The sequence below is a fragment of the Chiloscyllium plagiosum genome, unplaced genomic scaffold, assembly GCF_037043375.1.
Source record: "Chiloscyllium plagiosum isolate Xiang-an unplaced genomic scaffold, Cpla_swu_hap1 HiC_scaffold_8, whole genome shotgun sequence".
Classification (NCBI taxonomy): domain Eukaryota; kingdom Metazoa; phylum Chordata; class Chondrichthyes; order Orectolobiformes; family Hemiscylliidae; genus Chiloscyllium; species Chiloscyllium plagiosum.
Window position 1 is genome coordinate 75,450,218 of NW_028270146.1, and position 22,557 is coordinate 75,472,774.

General features: G+C 41.1%; 2 long non-coding RNA genes across 8 annotated transcripts in view; one reads left to right on the plus strand and one right to left on the minus strand.

Moving 5' to 3' along the window:
* LOC122553722 (uncharacterized) overlaps positions 1 to 19,036 on the plus strand; it is a 171,733-nt gene extending 152,697 nt beyond the window's left edge. Inside the window, exons 3-6 of one of the 4 annotated variants that reach the window (XR_015757937.1) lie at positions 8,653 to 8,761; positions 11,649 to 11,687; positions 13,806 to 13,942; positions 18,158 to 19,036. This is a non-coding gene — a long non-coding RNA (uncharacterized LOC122553722). The remainder of the gene's footprint in view (positions 1 to 8,652; positions 8,762 to 11,648; positions 11,688 to 13,805; positions 13,943 to 18,157) is intronic. The other 3 variants (XR_015757935.1, XR_015757938.1, XR_015757936.1) reach the window with 3 other exon arrangements.
* The window catches only part of LOC122553721 (uncharacterized), a 324,639-nt gene that overhangs the window by 204,708 nt on the left and 97,374 nt on the right, over positions 1 to 22,557 (minus strand). The gene's annotated exons all lie outside the window — the stretch shown is intronic.

Genomic DNA, 22,557 nt, shown 5'->3' on the forward strand with positions numbered 1-22,557 from the left:
CATCAATTGTTCCAGGCAATATCTGATGCGAGGGATTTGACTAAAGGTACCGAATGGATACAAATGCTTTAATACTTTAAGAAAAAGTTAAGTTGGATTTTAATCTGAGTTATCACTGATACACAGGAGCCTGAGTTAATTCTTTTCATGTTGGCTTTTACATGATGCTTTATCTGTATGTACAAGACAGTACAGTGGAAGCACGCCAACAGCCTGAACTTGCTATTGACAGATCCTGTCTTAGTGTTCTTGTGCTTTATGCCACATAGATTTGCAGAAATGATAAAGTAATTTCTACATCTGCATGGTTATTTACTATGCTTATAAAATGTACACCCTCATACTTTTTGTAGCTGCTCCAATCCAATTTCAATCTCCCTCTGATTCTCAGTCTCTAAGTGACCACAACCCTGCTCAGGCTTAACTGAGCATGTACAGTGAGCACCCATAACCAAACAACTGAACATTACAAGTGTGATGATGTAAAGTGGTTGGTAGTGAGTTGACATCCAGCTTTATGACTCTCCAGATTTCCATTTCCAAAGATGAAAATGAGATATTAAATGGACAGCTGACTCCGTATTGCACAATGAGTAAAGGAGTGGCACGATGTCTCAATGGTTAGCACTGCTACCTCACAAAGCCAAGGGACCTGGGTTTGATTCCATCTTCGGGCGATTGTCTCTCTGTGTGGAATTTGCACGTCGCCCGTGTGTAGGTTTCCTCTCACAATCCATAGGTTTGCAGATTAGATGAATTGGCCACACTAAATTGTGCATAGTGTACAGGGAGATGCAGGCTAGGTAGAATAGCCATGGGAAAGGCAGGGTTGTAGGGTAGGGTGTGGTTCTGCATGGAATACTCTTTGGGGTACTCAATGTGGAATCAATTGGCCAAATGGCCTGCTTCCATACTATAGGGATTCTATGATCCACTCCAGATGTATCAGTGGGCTCCCATTTTCACTGCCAGGTGTTTTTATTCCACTGCTTTAAGAGGGGTTTGTTCCACTTCCTAAAGGAATTCATTGTGCAATTTGTGGCAAACAAATGTGTGTTGCACGTTTGCTAAAACTGAATGACATACATCCTTCCTCTCCAATAGGACTATGCACTAAATGCAATCATTAAGAATTTTTAATTTTTGACTTGCATAAGATCCTTTTTCAATTTTATTAAGTCGTGAAATGTGAGCTTTATGCTAACATAAATTAGAAGATTATTGAATCATTCATTAATGTAAGTTGAATAAAACTAGCCCTTGTGCATCCCAATATGTTTAGGTACCACACAACAGCAATAAGATCTGCAATAAAATATATTTGTGATATGTTAATGAACAAAATATGACATCAAACTGCATCACAATATAATTGCACCAATGACCATATGCCTTGTCCACAAGATAGGCTTTAAAGAATGTCTTAAGGAGGAACACCAAAATACAAGAAATAGGAACAGCTTTGGATTATATAGTCCATCAAACCTGCTCTTTCTTTCAATATAATCATTGGCTGATCATGAGCTTCAAACTAGCTTCGCTCCCCTTCACTCCTTATATCCATTTAGCCCCTGAGGAAACAAAGTTTTTCCCAGCCTTCCTTAACTATGTTCAATGATGGAACAGTCATAATCCTCACATTCTATCTATAGATTTACACCAATTTAAGTGAAATAAATTCTCCTCATCTCAGTCCTCAACACTTGGCTCCTAAAGCTGTGCATCCATGTTTTAGACTTTTTAATCAACGGCAACATTCCCTCTGCTTCTGCTTTATCCAGCCCATTCAAAATATTCTGTTTTCATGAGAATGTCTTTCATTGTCCTTCAGAGAATATAGGGCCCATCTACATAGCTTCTCCAGACCCACAGCAATGGGCTTGATGCTCAACTGCCTTCTAAAATGGCCTATCAAGCTATTCAGCTGTGTAAATCTGCTACGAAGCCGAAAAAAAAGCAATGAATCCAGACAGACTTCTAAAGATTGAGCTAGACACCAGAAATAACAAAAGTGAACTCTATTCTGTCGATCCTGCAAAGACCATCTTACTAACATCTGGGGCCTCGGGCAAAGATTGGGAAAACTGACCCACAGACTAGTCGGACACATTCTGACATAGTCATAGCAACGCTACACATAGCACCGTCAACAGTCCTAGTTGTATTCTGTCCCATCGTCAGGACACTCACAGGTGGCAACTCAGATGTAGACAGTCATGAGGGATTGCCCTGGGAGTCCGCAATATTAGCTACTGAACCTAATAAATCTCACAGCATCAGGTCAATCATGGCAGAGTAATCCTCCTTCTGATTACTATTTGCCATGCTCCCTCCTTGCCTCTGCTGGTGAATCCTCTACATTGTTTATTGATTGGAGGAGGCACTGAGGATACCAAAGGCATAGAATGTACTCTGGGTAGGCAACGTCAAATTGATCACCAAGAATAACTTGGTAGCACCTTTACTGATTGAGCAGGCCAAGTTCTAACTGACAAGGCTGCTAGACTGGATGTTGGGCACGTAATGAATGAACAACAAGACAGAGAAACAGCGGTTCAATAGAGAGTGCAGGAGGCCATTTCAGGAGCAGCATCAAGCGTACCTAAAAATGAGGTGTCAGCTTGGTGGAGCTAAAGAATGGAACTACATAACAAACAGTGAAAGAAGCATATAATAAGGCTGTGATCCCACCACCTCAACCAAGTGTTGCAGACTGGCACATTCCAAGCTCTAGGACTGAGGAACACACTGAAGCTTGGGCAGCTGCTGCCAAGATGCAGTGGGGGAAAAGACCACCATCTGAGGTGTTTCTGCCCAAGTTAAATGGGGGTCCATTCAGTTATCAGACACCCTGGTGCCTCAACTACATATAAATATAGTCTGGTACAAGTAAGAAATGCCTTTGGTTTGTTTGCCGGATACAGTCAAACTCCAATGTTTGTTTGTTCCTTTATATGCTACTGTACAGAACTGAACTGCTTTAGTGACTATGTATGTATAAAGATATTTTTATAAATAAAGTATATTTTTGAAATTTAAAAAATCCTGCCATCAATGATCAGATTTTAGCTCCACAATTCTGCCCCATCTGGTCAAGACTGAATGGTAGATACTTAACCAGTTTCACAATGTTTTAAAAATATCCTGGTTTTTCGATTCTTGTGACTGACATGAATAACCTCATGTTTCTCAACATTATAATCCATTTTCTATCATATTTCCCACTCAGGAAATAACCTGTTTTTCTATCTGTACAGAGTCTCTGTGTCCTCACTGCAGCTTAGCTTTCCTCCTAGGTTTTATATCATCAGCAACTACAGATGGAGTACTCTACTACTGTCTCTTCATTCAAAGGGTAAGAGTGTCAGGAAGCTGTGGAGGATAAGGCAGGGCAGATATTCTGGATCTCTTAGACTAAACTAACTGACACCCCACCTCCCTCCCCTCCACCAATATGGTTCAGTATCAGACAGTGATCAGGAAGCGCAATGGAGTTGATTGTTGGGGAATAATGTTTGTGAGAGGGCTTGACCTTGGCTCAGTAGCAAGTTCCTTTACTTTGCTTGCTGCAAGTCTCCTTTGAGTGCCAAAATGATACTCACATTGCACATGAACTCTTTTAGCAATGACAGCAGGGTAATACAATGGCTCATACTGTTTGCAGTCTTTAAACCAGAAGAGAGGCTGGAATGAGGGGCACGTAGGGTGTGATGTTGGGGACAAGGCTGCCAATACCTTTGGTTTGAGATCCAATGCTGACTCGAGCCACAGCAATGACCCTTCCCATATCATCAGGCACCATTTTCTTCATGGCAGGGGGTAGATGCACCTCACTCACTCTGATTATGTTTCTCCTCCTTCCCCCTGCTACGTGCCATCTTCCCTTCAAAGAGAGAAGGAAAGATAAAGTGAACGTTTGGTTGATGTGGTTGTTATGGTTGAAATACTGGCAGTACGTTGAAGCTGTGAGTTGTTGGAACAATACAGCACAGGAACCGGCCCTCCAAGCCTGCGACACCACATTTTGCCTTTCCATACTAAAACTGTCTTCACTTACAGGATCCCTCTATTCCCTTCTTATTCATGTATTTGTCCAGGACCTTCCTGAATGCTGCTATCGTGTCTGCTTCCACCTGACAGTGTGTTCCAGACACTCACCACCCTTTGTGTGAAAGACATGCCTCGCACATCTCTTTTTAAACTTCCCCCGTCACACCTTGAACCTGTGTCCCCTAGTAATTGACCCCTTCACACCTGGGAAAAAAGCCTCATACTTTCCACTCGATCCATGTCATTCAGAATCTTATAAACTTCTATTAGGTCATCCGTAAACCTCCTGAGTTCCAGTTAAAACCAATCCAGTCTTCATAGCTGAAAACCCCATACCAAGCAACATTCTGGTAAACATTTTCTGTACCCTCTCCAAAGAATCTACATCCTTCTGGGAGCATGGTGACCAGAACTAAATGCAATATTCCAATTGTGGCCTAACTAAAGTTCTATAAAGTTGCAGCATAACTCGCTATCCTTATACTCAATGCCCCTTCCAACGAAGGCAAGCATTTTTTAATACCATATCTACCTGCCACCTTCAATGATCTGTAGCCGTGCACACCCAGATTGCTCTGCATATCAATACTCCTAAGGGTTATGCCATTCACTGTACTTGACCTTCCAAAATACATCTTTTCACATTAGTTCAAATTAACCTCCATCTGTCATTTTTCTGCCCAAGCTTCCAATTGACCTACATCCTGATGTATCCTCTGACAATCCTCCTCACTATCTGCAACTCCACCAGTCTTTGTTTCATCTGCAAACTGACTAATTAGACCAGCTATGTTTTCCTCCAAATCATTTATGTCAACCACAAACAGCAGAGATCCCAGTGCTATGATCTCTGTGGAGCACAACTAGTAACTACCCTCCATTCTAAAAAAAATCCTCCCACCGTTACTCTCTGCCTCCTGTGACTAAAACAGTTATGTAGGTATTTTGCTAGCTCAACCCGATACCATTAGACTTCACCTTTTGTACCAGTCTGCCATGAGGGATTTCGACAAAGGCTTTACTAAAATCCATGTAGACAACATCAATTGTTTTCCCCCCATCAATCATCTTTATCACCTCCTCACAAAACTCAATCAAGTTAGTGAGACACAATCTCCCCTGTACAAAACCATGCTGCCTATCACTAATAATTCTATTTACTTCTAAATGCATATATTGTAGATTTTCCAATAATTTCCCTACCACCAACATGAGACTCACAGGCCTGTGATTTTCAGGATATCCCTGCTATCCTTCTTAAGCAATGGGACTATTCTCCAATCGTCTGGAACCTCACTTGTGGCCAAAGATATCCGTCAATGCTCCAGCAATTTGTTCTCTTGACTCGTTCAATATTCTGGGATAGTTCCCATAGGACCTGGGGACTTATCTACCTTAATAAGGGGTCTGCTGAGAATTATGAATGGTGAGCATAAGTCCTGGTTGATGGAAATTGTTGGTTTGTGATAATGGGATATGGTCAAAATTGAGCACTATCTGAGCCTTGTGGGCAGTATTGTAAGATATGACATTTGAAGATGCCTACACTGACCTTGACCATTTGAACGAAGTTCTTGAACTTCTTCTAGCACCGCCTCCAGGTCATAGAGTCATAGAGTCATAGAGATGTACAGCATGGAAACAGACCCTTCGGTCCAACCCGTCCATGCGGACATTTATCCCAACCCAATCTAGTCCCACCTGCCAGCACCCGGCCCAAATCTCTCCAAACCTTCCTATTCATATACCCACCCAAATGCCTCTTAAATGTTGCAATTGTACCAGCCTCCACCACTTCCTCTGGCAGCCCATTCCATATACGTACCACCCTCTGTGTGAAAACGTTGTCCCTTAGGTCTCTTTTATATCTTTCCCCTCTCACCTTAAACCTAGTCTCTCTAGTTCTGGACTCCCTGACCTCATGGAAAAGCCTTTGTCTATTTATCCTATCCATGCACCTCATGATTTTGTAAACCTCTATAAGGTCATCCCTCAGCCTCCAACGCTCCAGGGAAAACAGCCCCAGCCTGTTCAGCCTCTCCCTATAGCTCAGATCCTCCCATCCTGGCAACATGCTTGTAAGTCTTTTCTGATCCCTTTCAAGTTTCACAACATCTTTCTGATAGGAAGGAGACCAGAATTGCACGCAATATTCCAACAGTGGCATTGACCACCACGTTATCTGCACTCACCGTCGGTTTATTGTGTGATTGTAGGACCTCTGCCTCCAACAGATAAAGGATGTTTATCTTTCTTTCAACTTCTGCAAAGAGTTCCAGTATAGTATCCAAAAACCTTTTATAGTCCATCTATGTCTCTTTCTATTGCCAGCATCTGGGTGTTGACTGCCTAATTCCCAAAGATCTCAGGGCTTCCAGCATTCTCAACGCAAAAGCTTGAATGAATCCTAGCAAGGAAATACATTGGGTCCCTTGTTAATGTGTGTGACCAATGAGCAGCAACGTTAATTGAAATCTTTACAATAGACAGGCAGCTCAAAGCTGAAGCATAGCCAGCCTTCCAATTAACCCACAGATAATTATCATAATCTGCCTGTCGGTCTTTTCAGAGGCAATCCAATTTTAGCCTTTAGTGGTTTCAGTCTTCCCAATATTAGAAAATTGTCAATCCAGGACTGAACATCAAACAAGCAGATGATAGATCAGAGGCAGTAGAGGGGTCTAGACGGGCAGAAATAGGTGTTGTCAGTGGACATGTGGAAACCAATGTACTTTCCAATAATGTTGCCAAAGGAGGAAAAATATATGTGAAACAGAAAGGGTTCAAGGATCATTATTTTGGAATACCCAGAATGGGAAGAGAAGGTGTTGCAATTGATTCTGTGGCTAAGGTTACACGGACCAGAATGGAACAAATAGGTGTAGGCATGACCAGTTGGAAGATGGATCATGGGTATAGGAGGAAGATACAATGATCAAACATACCAAAAGCTGAAGAGTACTTGAAAAGTTGACAAGTTTACCCTTGCCAAATAGGCTTTACCTGCTTAATCTGGCAACCTCCAGACTGGCCCTTTGCCAGACCAGAGAATATGATGGACCACAAAAGGTCATGTGTCAGGGTCAGCACAGGAGCTTTAAACAGGTTTTAAAACCAATCTCTTTCCTCCATTACAGACATTTACACCAAACACTGCATCCGAAAGGTTGAGAGCATTGTGGAAGACCCCGCACATCCCTCTCTCAAACTCTTCTCCCTCTTGCCATCTGGCAGAAGATACCGGAACATTTGGTCTCTCATGGCCAGGCTGTGCAACATTTTCTTCCTCCAGCCCATCAGGCTCCTTAACGCTATATGATCAGACTCTATTCCATCTGAAACTCTTTGCATGACTTTGAGTTGCTGCTAGAACAATGTTTTATTAATTACCATTCTTTCATTACACTGTAATTTGTACACTACTGTGCCTATTTTCTTGACATGTCAGGAATTACTGTGCTGTCTTGTGTGTTTTGCACTTCTTATGCACTGTATGCCACCCTGTGTATGATCGTCTAGTTTGTTCTGTCCATGTGCCAATGTAGTCTTGGAGGAATGCTGTCTCGTTTTTACTGTATCAGTTGTATATGGTAAAATGACTATTACAGCTACTCTTGACTTTAAAAAGCACCGTGCAATATAGGAGCATCACGGTAGCTCAGTGGTTATCACTGCTGCCTCACTGCGCCAGGGACCCAGGCTTGATTCCAGCCTCGGGCGACTGTCTGTGTGGAGTTTGCTCATTCTCCCTGTGTCTGCGTGGCTTTCATCTGGGTGCTTTGGTTTCCTCTCACTGTCCAAACATCTGCAGGTTTGGTGAATTGACCACGCTAAATTGCCCATTGTGATCAGGGATGTATAGGTTGGGTGCATTAGTTAGGGGTAACTGTAGAGGTTTGGGTGGGATACTCTTTGTAGGGTAGGTGTGGACTTGTTGGGCTGAAGGGCCTGTTTCCATACTGTAAGGATTTTGTTCTATAAAATTAGGTGAAAATCAATTATTTTTGAGAATATAGATCATCTCTTTACCTACAGATCCAGCTGTTTTTTAATCAATGTTTTCATGGTTTTTCCATCATATGTAAGTGCAGACTGGATGAAAGCACTGATGGTGCCAGATGAGAGAGGTACAACTGTACTCACATAGAGTCATAGGGATGTACAGATGAAAACAGACCCTTCTGTCCAACTCGTCCATGCCGACTGGATTTCCTAACCTAATCTCCTCCCAACTCCTATACTCATGCACTGACCAATAAAGGAAAGCATACCAAACACCTCCTTCACTATCCTTTCGACCTGCAACTCCACTTTGAAGGAACGATGAATCTGACTCCAAGGTCTCTTTGTTCAGCAACACTCCCTAGGATCTTATCATTAAGTGTATAAGTCCTGCTCTGATTTGCTTTTCCAAAATACAGCACCTCACATCTATCTAAATTAAACTCCATCTGCCACGCCTTGACCCATTGGCCCATCTGATTAAGATCCCATTGTACTCTGAGGTAACCTTCTTCACTATCGACTACACCACTAATATTGGTGTCATCTGTAAACTTACTAATGATACCTCCTATGTTCACATCCAAATCATTTATACAGATGACAGAAAGCAAGTAAGATGCGATTTTTGACTTTGATGAGACTTACTTTGGAGCCAAGGCGGGGCAGATATCTGATTGGAGGTTTCAAGCATGATATTCTGGAAAAGGTATGGATTTAAGAAGTAACATCAGACTCAAGAACTTTATAGAAGAAAGGAAAATGCTATTTTGATTTTCCAACTTAACAATGAAGCTTGAAAGAAGGAGTTTAGTTGGGGTGAAGCTCTCTCAGTTATAAACAGGAATGGCTGTCATTGTGCAGTGTGTAAGGTTAGTCTATGCCTACATTTTGGAGGGTAGTACTGGTGCACCTATTATCACATACAAAACCTCAGTGCAATATGAGAAATGGTATAAGGATATCTGGTATTGAAAGATTTATTTCTTCTTTTAAAATGCTGGAAGGTATTTAACTTCTATTTAAGAATGTTTTCATATTACTAATTTGCTGAACCAAGCAGTTGATGCCCAGTTTGCACAAGGTGACAAACAAATATTTGCATTTTTATAGCTCATTTCATGACTTTGGAATCCCCCTTAGCAGTTTAAAGCCAATGAGGTGCTTTAGTCACTGTGGTATATAGAAATGCAGCAGCTAAGGACCCAGAAATTTCAAAGTTGTAACAACCATAAAATCTAATTTGTGGATGTTGTTTAAGGGATAATCATTGGTCAGGAAATCTAGGTGAGGCCTGCTCCTGTTCAAAATGGCACCATCTTTTAGGTTCCCCTGGAAGGCTGATGCCTCAGTTTAATATCTCATCCAAATAGTAATCGAGATTTTGTGTTCAGGTCATTCGATTGGGATTTCATCCCACAACAGTTTCACATTCAGGCTACCAACTCAGCAATAACTGACTGACAGGAGCCAAATATGCATCCTTTAAACTACACGTGAATGACATTCTACAGTGGGCTGGTCATTCTTGCAGACTTTCAGTCTCTATTTGTATACATGTGCAGTTTCCTCTAGGCTCCTCCAGCTGCCATGTACTCATAGAATCTTTGTTCACCTTACAGCCGACAAGTCAATGTTGTTGAAAGTAAGAGGGGTTTTAATAGGTAACTGAAAGAAACATTGTGAACAAATGTATGTATTCTCTCCAAAAGTGCATGCAATTATTTTGCATGACACTGACTTAACTTCCTCCAGCCTTTCATAAACCGGGCCTTAACCAGACTGGAGGAATCAAATAAAACTCGATAAATAAACATCGCTGCTCTGGTAGAGAGAAAAACTAGTTTATTATCTCCCTGCAGATAAGGATTGTTTTACTTTCAGGAGTGACCTTTTAAAATAAGTCAAGTCTGCAAAACATAATTAATTTTAATAGTGCTGTTGTTTTGTGCATGGTAGTGGATAGATAAGGTTCAGTGTAAAACACATTGTTATTCTTTGTTGAATTGTCAGTGTCACTGTCACGAATACTTCAGACACACATTATTCCCTCGCAGTTTACCACAGCCCTTTCAGGAGGTGAAGCTAATAGTTATAAGCTGCTATGTTTGTGAAGTTAAATCGCAATGTATTATGCTTTTGCAAAAAAAAACTAAGAATTTTGAAAAGGATATTATTCTTTAAACTTCAGATGCATTTGTTTTTATTTGTTGAGACAGTTAGCTGGATAGCATCCAAAGGCTATGGCAGACTGACCTCAGGAAGTATTTGAGATAATTGAGGACCAGGCTACAATTTACAATCTCTATATTCTGTTTTCCATTTAAAGATAAACTACTTCAAAATGAACCTTATGTATTCAAGAAGACTTCACGAAGTTTTTAAAATGCCCAGTTCTGATATATTGTAAAGGTTTCAGGCAGTCTATGTTGTAGTGCCAAGCAATTTTTACCGAGATTTTTATTCTTCTGTCTTTCACAAAACCATGATAATAATAAAATATGAAACCAAAATACTGAGCATTCTGGAAATCCAAATTATAAAGAAAATAAGCGCAATTCAGAGAGGATTTGTAGAGAACCGCTAATCCATAGGGTTTTACTGTCCAAGTGATGAAAGAGTTTGGGGATGGGTGAGCTAGTAAAATAGAGGGCAAACATGGAACCTCAACATCCTTCCACTGTCAGATAAATTGGTATGGGTTGGCATTGGGCTTGAAAATGTGCAGAATGGTGGCACGAAGGTTGTTAAGCAACCAAATAGTTTTGAAATAGTTTGTAAATATCCCCCCCAAAGTACACAGCTTCCACAGTGTCTCAGCAGCTCATCTGCTCGAAACAGTCAAACGCTCTGCAGCAGCTGACTGGTGTTTGGAAGTGGGAACCGATTAATACAGTGAAATGCCAGGCTGAGGATCAGTTCAACAAAGGATTGAATCGTTCGAAGGATTCCAGTGATAGACTGTATTGGAAGGGTGTCTCCCGAGACCAATTTCCCATAGTGCAACTAAACGATGTTAGGAGGTTGATTTTCCATCCCCAGCATTGTGCCATTAGAATGTCGGCTGCAAGTGATCATTCAGAGTTGACAATGCAGTGATCACTCTGACTTGTAGGCTTTGAGTGTGAATCAGTTCTGCACCTAACTTTGGACACTGATAATACATGATGATTTGCTGTGTTACTATGGCATGAAGAACTGCATGCTTGCTCCAGCTCATACTAAGTCATTGAAATATTTTGCACAGTGCACCCAAGTCTGCGTGACTATTCCATGGCTGCTGATCTGCTCACTCAACTTGAACCATTCCACCTCCAGAAATCTTGTTGAGGTCCATCTCCCATTGACTTGACAGAGCATTTTTCTTCATTTTCTCATCGGCCACAGACGCATCTGCAGAGATGCATCGCTAAATATTGAGTAACTCACCCAATGATTCCATTCATCCCTGCAAAGCCTTCTGTATTCAACATCCTTTTCTAAAACTGTCTCTATGAACAGGCTGTGTGAAGGCTGCTGAGTGGCATTCCTTCTTCATCTGAAGTGCAGAAATGAAAAAAACAAATATTGACAACATGCATGTGTTTTTTTGACAGGAAAATCCACTGTAATAATCTCTCCTGCATCTTATAGGGGTAAGAAATTGAGAAACATTAATATTTTGATCTTGGTTTGTACTTATATGCAACGTTGTTAAACATTTGAGTCAACAATTGCTTTCTACATCAAAGATTTGAATAACTTGGCATTACATTGAAAAGTACTTGGACAGATAGGTCTTTAATACAGGATAATAGTCTGTTTGCATATGGTAACTTTATAAGCTATTTGGAGCATTTTTCTGTTTTGGCATTGGTATGGAATAGTTTGCATTTTCTGACTATAAGCATCCAGGTCTTGGCTACTGAGCTGAAAATGCAAAATTGAGCAGCTCTTGGACATTGTTCTGCCATAGTCATATTGTTGGCTAGGCTGCCAGATTGATTACAGTTCCCATAATTCAATCACAGCAGGAAAGATAAGATTTACCCACGTTGGCTTTAACATTTGGCAAATAAATATAATGTAATGGCTTCAATGCACAAGTCTATGAAGCTAGTGTTTCCATAAGGGTTTTGAGGAAACTTCAATAAGCTTAGAAATTCACTTCAATATGTTTCCTCAAGAAATCTTAGATTTCTACTGCTGCTTTCTGCATCTAAATCCTGTCTACATGATGGGTTCTCAGTCTTTTCCAAGGCTTCTGCCCTTTTAAGTGGACTGGAAATTGGTAAAGCAAGGTTGGTGTAAACTCTTTTACGTCATGCAGATTTCAGTAGAACAGTCTGCCCTGGATAACCTGTCCTCGAGCTGTTGTTTGCTTGGTCAGAATCACATGTTGTCATTGTATACCTGATGAACAAAGTCAATCTCCAGACTTGGAACAGTCACTTCATCTGGAAAAGATCAGGCTTGCGTGCAGGCAATTTCTCCATTTCTCATGGGATCCAGTACAAATAGCTGGAGCATGCTATTCTTGTTAGTTTTAGATATATGTTTCTACCTTCATAATGAGCAAACCAGGAGTGCAAATGCTTTGCAAACCTTCTGATTTCAGTTTAAGGTTTAACCATTAATTGAAGTAATTGTGAAATCTATTCTATGAAACTGCTCAATCTCAGGCCCCCAGAATGATCTTCCATGTATCTTCTCCATTGTTAAGGCCTCCTATACCACTCCCATAACATTGTTTAATTCTACCTCTTCCTCAGCTTATTTGCTGTTGCAACACTCATTCTAGGCTTTGGTACCTCTGAGTTTGACTGTTCGAACACAATTGGCTCGCTCCTCATTTCTAACTTTCATAAACCTTAGGGTCATCCAAACGTCTGCTACCTTTCATTGGATAAGGTATCGGTTCTGAATTGTTTAAGGTTACAGACTGTCTTACATTCTACCCAATCTGATGTCATATAGACTTGGGTGGGGAAAAGGTAGAGCAGCTTTTTGAGTGAAGACCTATATCTGCGATTGGCTCATAGTGGTAGATACAGTACAGTTACAACATTTAAAATATATTTGGATAGGTACGTGAATACAAAAGGTTTGGAGGGATATGGACTAAACACAGGCAAATAGGAACATAGTCAACCTGGACTAGTTGGACAAGAGGGTCAGTTTCTATGCTGTATGATTCTGTGACTCTATGAGCTGGTAGTGGTTAGCATCACAGCACATATAATATCAATGTCCAAGATCGCACCAAATCCTGTTCACCCATCATTTCTGTACCTGCTGACCTACATTGACTTCTGGTTAAATGTCTCAACGTTAAAATTCATATCTTTGTTTTCAAGTCTCTCCATTGCCTCACCCCTCCCTTATTCTGTAATGTCCTCCAGTCCCATAACTCTCTGAGATATGTACAATCTTCCAGTTCTAGCCTCTTCAACATCTCTGAGTTTAATCTCTTCACCATTGGTGGCTGTGCCTTCAGCTGCCTAAACCCACAACATTCCTTTCCTAAACCTCTCTGAGACTCTACCTTATTTCTCTCTATTGAGTGTGTTATTTAAACCCTCCATGTACAATCCTTTTGATTGTCAGCCCAATATCTCTTTTCGTGGCCAAGTGTGAAATCTTATTTAATAGCAATCCTAGAGTTGCTGTATTACATTAAAGAAACCACATAAATACAATTGCTTTGGTTGATTTTGAATTAGTTTGCATATTTTCTGTGCAATATTGCTACTGAAATAACTTTTTGTCTTTAGGACTATGTTGGTCAAACCTTACTGAAATTCATTAAGGCTTTTGCATCATTGACATTATTCAATCAAAATATAATGGTGTAACCTTGAATTCCATTTTGCTTTTCCTTGACATATCAGGCCTCGCTAGTTAAGGCAAGGTAATAGATTGCACCCAACTTTATTTTCCGAAAGAAGAATATTCTTAGAAGAAATGTGAACTGAGAACTGCATGTTCAGTCTTTGTGTTTAATAATCATCAAAGTACTCCTGGTTATTTCAATGATTCCTTTGTGCGGATGTTAATACCTGACTTCACAATCAAATATAGTAAATTTGGTGAAAGAGGGGAGACGTAGGTGATGGCCTAGTGGTATTATTACTGGGCTGCAAATCCAAAGACCCAGGGTCTGTGTTCAAATCCTGCCATAGCAGATGGTGGAATTTGAATTGAATAAAAATCTGGAATTAGAAGTCTAAAGATGGCCATGAATCCATGTCAATTGTTCACTGATGTCCTTTAGAGAGAGAAACTGCCATCCTCACCTGGCAGAGCCTACATGTCACTCCATACCCACAGCAATGTGGAGGACTCTGATACTGCCTAGCTAACAATGTCCTCATCCCAATAATGAATGAATAAAAACAAAATCAGTCATTTCTATAAAACTGAAATGAAATGCAAACTCATAAGCACGAGTTTAGCTACAAGACCTCTTTTCTGCCAAATGTCTCTAAACTTAACTTCATGTTACTCTCAGAAATTGAAGTTAAAAATCGCACAGCACCAGGTTACAGTCCAGCGGGTTTATTTGGAAGCACTAGCTTTCGGAGCTCTGGTGGTTGTGAACTCCACAACCACCTGATGAACGAGCAGCGCTCCGAAAGCTAGTGCTTCCAAATAAACCTGTTGGACTATAACCTGGTGTTGTGTGATTTTTAACTTTGTCCACCCTAGTCCACCTCTGGCACCTCCACATCAGCAATTGAAGACAGTACCCACTGCCTTGCATTTATCCCTCATTCCATTCATACCCCTGGTTATTGAATGGCTTTAGGAGATGTGGTCTGTCTTTTGTTGCTTTACCCACTTCCATCTTGTTTCCATTGTCCCATTTGTCCCTCAAACTCTTTCAGAGACTTTACTATTTGTTGTTCTCTCCTTCCCTGAGCAAGGTTCTCTTGTGCAATAGGTACCATCCCTGGCTCTCAGTCAGATGTTCCGGATTTCCCATGACTCTAAAACTTAATGACAGACAAAGGAGGGTCCATAATACAGTGAAGCAGGGTGATTATCAACCTATAAATTCCAACAAGCCTATGGCAGGCAGTAAGATCAAGAGAATCTTAATCCTGTGCCAATCCTCAGGCTTTAGTCTCTTGTATCAGATTAATGACCTGTTCCAGGAGAAACAAGCTCAGTCACAGCACAGATGAGGCCTTTGTATTTGGAGAGGCAAGGGCTGATTCGGGATAGTCAACATGGCTTTGTTGTGGGAAATCATGTCTCACAAACTTGATTGAGTTTTTTGAAGAAGCAACAAAGAAAACTGATGAGGGCAGAGCAGTAGACATGATCGATCTGGACTTCAGTAAGGCATTCGATAAAGTTTCCCATGGTAGACCAATTAGTAAGGTTAGATCTCATGGAATACAGGGAGAACTAGCCATTTGGATACAGAACTGGCTCAAAGGTAGAAGACAGAGGGTGGTGGTGGAGGGTTGTTTTTCAGACTGGAGGCCTGTGACCAGTGGAGTGCCACAAGGATCGGTGCTGGGCCCTCTACTTTTTGTCATTTACATAAATGATTTGAATGCGAGCATAAGAGGTACAGTTAGTAAGTTTGCAGATGACACCAAAATTGTAGATGTAGTGGACAGCGAAGAGGGTTACCTCAGATTACAACAGGATCTGGACCAGATGGGCCAATGGGCTGAGAAGTGGCAGATGGAGTTTAATTCAGATAAATGCGAGGTGCTGCATTTTGGGAAAGCAAATCTTAGCAAGACTTATACACTTAATGGTAAGGTCCTAGGGAGTGTTGCTGAACAAAGAGACCTTGGAATGCAAGTTCATAGCTCCTTGAAAGTGGAGTCACAGGTAGATAGGATAGTGAAGAAGGCGTTTGGTATGCTTTCCTTTATTGGTTAGAGTATTGAGTACAGACGTTGGGAGGTCATGTTGCGCCTGTACAGGACATTGTTTAGGCCATTGTTGGAATATTGCGCGCATTTCTGGTCTCTTTCCTATCAGAAAGATGTTGTGAAACTTGAATGGGTTCAGAAAAGATTTACAAGGATGTTGCCAGGGTTGGAGGATCTGAGCTACAGGGAGCAGCTGAACAGGCAGGGGCTGTTTTCCCTGGAGCGTCAGAGGCTGAGGGGTGACCTTATAGAGGTTTACAAAATTATGAGGGGCATGGATAGGATAAATAGACAAAGTCTTTTCCCTGGGGTTGGGGAGCCCATAACTAGAGGGCATGGGTTTAAGGTGCGAGGGGAAAGATATAAAAGAGACCTAAGGGGCAACGTTTTCATGCAGAGGGTGGTACGTGTATGGAATGAGCTTCCAGAGGATGTGGTGGAGGCTGGCACAATTGCAACGTTTAAGAGGCATTTGGTTGGGTATATGAATAGGAATGGTTTGGAGGGATATGGGCTGGGTGCTGGCAGGTGGGACTAGATTGGGTTGGGATATCTGGTCGGCATGGACGGGTTGGACTGAAGGGTCTGTTTCCATGCTGTACATCACTATGACTCTATATCTATATTGTGTCTCTGAAGGAAAATGCATCCAGCATCAAAGGAACAATTCATCCAGTATCACTCCTTTACTTTCTCCCCACTGTTCTGCATATTTATCCCTTCCACTAATAATCCAACTTCATACAGAATACCTTGACTGAAGCTCCCTCTTCCATTTTTCCAGGCTGAGTGAAAATAATTTTTTCCATGTCACCATTTTTTTTTGCCAATTGCTTTAAACCTGTGCTCTCTTGTTCTTAATCCTACCCCCCCAGTGGGAACAGCACTTTTTAATTCAGCTTTCCATCATATGCTCTGCTTTGCTTTTCAACTTATAGTATTCACCTGTCTTTTTTTTTCTCGAGCTTATCTGAGTCATTGAATGTTTTGCAAAATTCTTTTGCATGACCCAATTTTCAATGATTCACTGCTGCTATGACTATTAGAAAACATTGCTAATACCAGAACCAGACACTGAGGTATTACACAAGCATGGGAAACATTGCAGGTTTTCTTTAGGCTGCACTCAGAAAATAGGTAGGGTGATATGGACGGGTTATGGAATAGGCAAAAACTTGGCAAATGGAATATAATATGGGAAAATGTGAGGCTATGTACTTTGACACAAAGAAGAGTGAAACTGAATATTATTTGAATAGAGAAAGACTGCAAAAAGTTACAGAGCAGAGGGAAATCTGATTCCTTGTGCATGAATTGCAAAAAGCTAGCATACAACTTCAGGTAATAGGGAAGGCAAATGGAATGCTGGCCTTTTTTTCAAACTGAATGCAATATTAAAATAGGGAGGATGTGCTAAAACTATACAACTCTAGTCAGACCACAACTGAAATAGTGTGAAGGCTTTTGGTCTCCTTACCTAAGAAAAGATATCCTGGCATTAGAAGTAGTTCAGAGAAGTTTCTCTAGGTTGATTGTGGATGTGGAGGGATTGTCTTATGAGGAGAGGCTAAGTAGATTGGGTCCTTTACTCATTTAAGTTTAGAAGAATGAGAGGTGATCTTATTGAGGACAGGGTTGATGTGGCAAGTTGTTTCACTTATGAGAGAATCTAGGATCAGAGCACACAATCTCAGAGTAAGGGGATGCTCATTGAAAACAGAGGTGAGGTGGAATAACTTCTCTCAGAGGGTAATGAATCAGTGGAATTCTACTGCAGAGGCTGGGATACTATGTGTATTCAAAACTGGGACAGAGATTTTTGGTCAGTAAGGGAATTAGGACTAATGTGGAAAGGAGGAAAGTGGAGTTGAGTTTATCAGGTCAGTCATATCTGTGAATGGCAGAGCTGACTCAATGGGCCAAATGGCCTACTTCTGTTCCTTTAGCTTATAGCCTTATGGAAATAATTTGAAGAACAGACAGGGATTAAAAACAAAATGCCTGTGTTTGGACAATGTGAACTCCCCATCAGTGTGCAAATGCTTCCAAGCATTAACATATGCTGACATGTGGACTCAGACTTTGAAATGTAGGGGTACATAATTGCTATATTCCCTTACCTTTAAGCTCAAAAGGTTATGGATGATTCTTAAGCAATCAATGATAATAATACTGAAATAACAATACTGCAGTGTTCATGTAATGTAATTTATATTTTTCTGTTTCAACAGGTTGAAGCAATATCTGCCAAAATGAAGGAAGAAGGATATTGCTGCAGTTGAGCCTTTCTAAAGCACTGAATCAGTGCCAATTGTTGTAACAGACCCCTCATGTGAGGCACAGCTTTGACAACTGTATGCAAAGAGCACATCTTGGATTCTAGAGTTCAGAGCTAACCACTAGCCTACTTAGCAGCAATATTGTAGACTGAAAGCTATTTAATATTATCGACAACTTCCATTGGCCTGTAAAGTAGAAAATATAAGGTATTAGACAGATTTTGATTCTGCACATTACAAATGCATTCAAAGTTTATTGCTAGATGTATTGCAAACCAAGACACATAACACAGCAATCCAACAGTGCATCTTCCAGTTTGATTAGTTTCTTTTTAAAAAGTAGATAATCCATTAAATCCATTTGAACCAAGAGATCTCGAGGGCATTGATTATTTAAAGATATTATTTAAGGCTCAAATGCTTGCAGTGTTCAATGTACCCTAAATATTAGCATCACCTCTTGCTTTGTATCCTTGATTTTTGGGGAATTGCCGAACCACAGATGAGTGGAGTCACAAGTAGATAGGAAGTGAAGAAGGTGTTTGGTGTGCTTGCTTTATTGGTCAGTGCATTGAGTTTAGGAGTTGGGATGTCATGTTATGTCTGTACAGGATATTGGTTAGACCATCTTTGGAATATTGTGTGCAATTCTGGTCTGCATGCTATAGAAAGGATGTTGTGAAATTTGAAAAGGTTCAGAAGAGATTTAAAAGGATGTTGCCAAAGTTGGATGGTTCAAAGTTTGTGCGAAGATTTGTAGCTCGGGTGCTCGTTGCTGTGGTTCTGTTCGCCGAGCTGGAAGTTTTTGTTGCAAACGTTTCGTCCCCTGGCTAGGCGACATCATCAGTGCTTGGGAGCCTCCTGCGAAGCGCTTCTTTGATGTTTCCTCCGGTGTTTATGTTCCTGTTTGTCCTATGTAGTGTTTTGTGCAGTCCTTGCATGGGATTTTGTACACTACGTTGGTTTTGCTCATGCTGGGTATCGGGTCCTTCGTCCTAGTGAGCGAAACCAATGTAGTGTACAAAATCCCATACAAGGACTGCACAAAACACTACATAGGACAAACAGGAAGACAGCTAATGATCCGCATCCATGAACATCAACTAACCACGAAACGCACGACCAGCTATCCTTAGTAGCCACACACGTGGATGACAAGCAACATGAGTTCGACTGGGACAACACTACTATTATAGGACAAGCCAAACAGAGAACAGCCAGGGAATTCCTAGAGGCATGGCACTCATCCACAGATTCAATCAATAAGCACATTGACCTGGACCTAATATACCGGCCACTGCAGTGGACAGCTGGAACTGACAACCAGAAGCGGCAGATACAAATCACTATAAATGCCGGAGGAAACATCACAGAAGCGCTTCACAGGAGGCTCCCAAGCACTGAGAATGTCACCTAGACAGGGGACGAAACGTCTGCAACACAAATTCCCAGCTCGGCGAACAGAACCACAACAACAGTAAAGTTAGAGCCTGGTATGTCTCGAACTACTGTTCATTGTAGTAGTTAGTCTTAATGTGTAACAAACAGTGGTATAAAGAAGCCCAAGCCTGAAGACAGTCCTAAAGTTCTCCTAATGTACATAACTCATAAACATGGTCATAAAACCATGTATCAAAAGACACAGGACATAACACAGTAAGATTCTACAGACAATAATTACACATATAATCTGAGTGATGTTGATTGAGGGCAAAGTGTTGGTCACAGTTTTTCAAGAGTGCCTTTAACATGAACATATTTCAGACAGTTTTTAAATACTTCACTGAAAATGAAGATCTTGTGCTGTGCATTCTCTGTGTGATGAAAGTTAGAATGGCAAACAAATCTGTAGATGGCAAAGAAATCAACTGAGCAACTTTAAAACATCAATGGTTTGTAGAAAACTCAAACTTCCTGCCATTTTCAGACCACTATGCTGTAAAATAAGGCAGGAAAAAGTGTTAATCTATTCAGAGAAAGGTGACAATGGTTGCAAAGCCTCTTTGTCACATATCAAGTGGATGATGTTAACCACACTGTAACTTTCAGAAATATTTCCCTGATCTGTTCATGTAAATGAATGACAGCACTGCTCATGAATCATTGCATCCATATCAGAGTCAGCTCTGACTTTTGTTTCTTCCAGGTAAGCTTTCTAATGGTATTATCTAAAACAAGGATCATTCCAAAGGCTGAGGAGCAACATCACAGAATTAATTTCTTGGATCCACCAAAGATTTCAGGAAGTGACCCTCATGTTCTCCACAGTTCAACCTGTCCTTTGTACTGCTCCTTTCCAACTTTTTTTATGTGTAAAACAAAGTTTGTTTAACATCTGAAAATTTCAGCAAACAAGTCTACTTTACTTCACTATATCTGAGTCCACTTATTCTTTGCAATCTGGCTTCCAAACAGCAGATTATTGTTTTTACTGACTGGCATTATCTGCCAGACAGGACTGGTTGGCTTTCTGATTTAGAAGTCAGGGTGGAGATGTAATGCAACATCTGCTCAAACATGGAATACAAATTAAAGATGAAAATTAGGAGCAGGAGGAGGTTGTTTGCCTCCTTGAGCCACTCTGCCATTCTCAGATCATGGTTGATCTGACTATTGCCACAACTCCATTTTGCTGAGCCCCTCCTAAAACTTTTGATTTCCATGATGAAATCTTAACTGAGCCTTGAGTATACTCAGTGGCCCAGTCTTTACTGCTCTGTAGGGAAGAGCGTTTCACAGATTAGTGACATTCTGAGAGAAAATAAATTCCCCTTCATCTCCATCTTAAATGGGAGATCCTTAATTTTTAAAATGCGTCTCCTAGTTCTAGGTGTCCTTAAAAATCTTCGCTTGACTTCTATCCTGTTAAATCTATTAAGGATATATATGATCAACACTCATTCTTCTGAAATCCAGTGGGTGTAGACTAAAGCAAATTGCTTGACTATTCCACATTAGATAACCCTGCATCCCAGAAATCAGTTGAATGAAGCTGTTATAGCCCTTCTTAAGTTCAAATAAAAACTCTGCCCTAATGGTGAAGACCAAAATCTATCCGAGCTGAATACTATGGAAACATCACAGAAATGGATCCAAACATAAAAGATTAGGCTATTTCAAAAGTGTTCATCATTTGTAATTGATTACAGTGTTTGAATTTTAAAGGGAAGATATTTTAATCATCTTGATTTGTCTTCAGCACAATTTTGATTAGTAATCATCAATAGCATATAATGGTCTGTAGAGGTACTGGGAGAAAGTAAGGACTGCAGATACTGGAGATCAGAGTCAAAAAGTGTGGCGCTGGAAAAGCACAGCCAGTCTGCAGCATCTGAGGAGCAGGAGAGTCGATGTTTCGAGCATAAGTTCCTCATCAGGAATGTTGGAGGGTTGGGGGGGAGGTGGGGAGTGCAAGAGGGCTGAGAGATAAATGGGAGGGGGATGGGGCTGGAGGGAAGGTAGCTGGGAATGCAATAGGTGGATGAAGGTGGGGGGGTGATGGTGATGGGTCAGAGTGGAGGGTGGAGCAGAGAAGGAAGATGGACAGGTTGTGTAGGCAGGCGCTGAGGAAGGAGATGTGGCTGTGGTAGTGAGTTGCTTCAGGACGTGGCTGAAGAGCTTCAGGGCAGAGGAGATGGGGGGATGCAGTGAGCGAGACACTCACTGAGATCCTTTCAGAGGGAGGAGGAAAACTTCTACAAGGTGGGCATCCTCGCTCTTCTAGGATCTCAGTGAGTCCCTCCCTCACAGCATCCCCCAGGTCATCTCCTTTGTCCTGACGGTCTTCAGCCACATCCTGAAGCAGACCAGCTCCTACAGCCACATCTCCTTCCTCAGTCCCTGCCTATGCAACCTGTCCATCTTTCTTCCCACCTATCTGCTCCACCCTCCACTCCGACCTATCACCATCACCCCCCCCACCTTCATCTACCTATCGCATTCCCACCTACCTTCCCCCAAGCCCTGCCCCCTCCCATTTATCTCTCAGCCCCCTTGGACACCTCCCAACATTCCTGATGAAGAGCTTATGCTCGAAACATCGACTCTCCTGCTCTTTGGATGCTGCCTGTGCTTTTCTAGTGCCACAAGCTTTGACTATAATGGTCTCTACTTCAGCTCTAACATTATATTTTCATTCACGACAGTCATAAACTGTTTTAAAGTGCCCTTATATATGAGGCAATAATAAAGTAACTCATTGTACTATATTTTTGCTGAGTCAGGTAACTTGATTACTGATAAAATATGTCAGTTCTTTGAAGAATTTATCTGAACTTAACAAACAAATAGCAAGAAAAAGAATGCCAAATACTTGGCATTTTAAGTTTTTGAAAATGTTGTTGGAATAACTT